Source organism: Myotis davidii, unplaced genomic scaffold (assembly GCF_000327345.1).
Source record: "Myotis davidii unplaced genomic scaffold, ASM32734v1 scaffold354, whole genome shotgun sequence".
Lineage (NCBI taxonomy): Eukaryota > Metazoa > Chordata > Mammalia > Chiroptera > Vespertilionidae > Myotis > Myotis davidii.
This window is the reverse complement of record NW_006285785.1, coordinates 65,864-66,430: the sequence shown is the minus strand read 5'-3', so window position 1 is coordinate 66,430 and position 567 is coordinate 65,864. Positions and strand designations below refer to the sequence as shown.

Genomic DNA, 567 nt, shown 5'->3' with positions numbered 1-567 from the left:
GGGGAGGTGGGGAGGGAGGGGTGAGAGATGTAACCGCGGGTCCGGAAAGCGGTTTCCTGCCTCGGTGAGTCCCCCAGAGTGCAGGGTCGCAGCGGTCTCTGCAGGCCGCACGAGTCCAGGAACCGGCGAATGTACCAGTGGCGCCTTCCCAGGGTCTCAGAGCCTGAAGGAGTGCCCCAGTGCCCGGGAGTCCGCTCTCATCAGCGGTGGCCCCAAAACCCAGCGCAGCTGACGCTCCGTGGGTGAGGGAACCAAGAATGTTGTTGCTAATGGCCCAAGAGAACGGTAGCCCGTAGCCGGCACCCAGAGGAATCTGGAAAGTAAAATCTTTATTACCCAGAGGAATTAGGAAAGCAAAACCTTTATTTTGCAGCGCTGCTAGTTCAGGGGACCTTGATCCAAAGCCTGAACTGACAATGTGGGGAGGCTTTGATATATACACTGAGTGGCCAGATTATTATGCCCACTTGACGTTTGTAGGCAAATTAGCCGTACACTGCATCATATGGGATATGGAAGCCGAAGGCCTGTTCCAACACCTTTGCTATCTGCAGTTACCAAGATAAT

At 55.0% G+C, this 567-nt stretch overlaps 1 protein-coding gene across 1 annotated transcript in view; it reads left to right on the top strand.

Moving 5' to 3' along the window:
• LOC102760703 (protein ZNF738-like) overlaps nucleotides 1–567 on the top strand; it is a 22,103-nt gene that overhangs the window by 2,690 nt on the left and 18,846 nt on the right. The gene's annotated exons all lie outside the window — the stretch shown is intronic.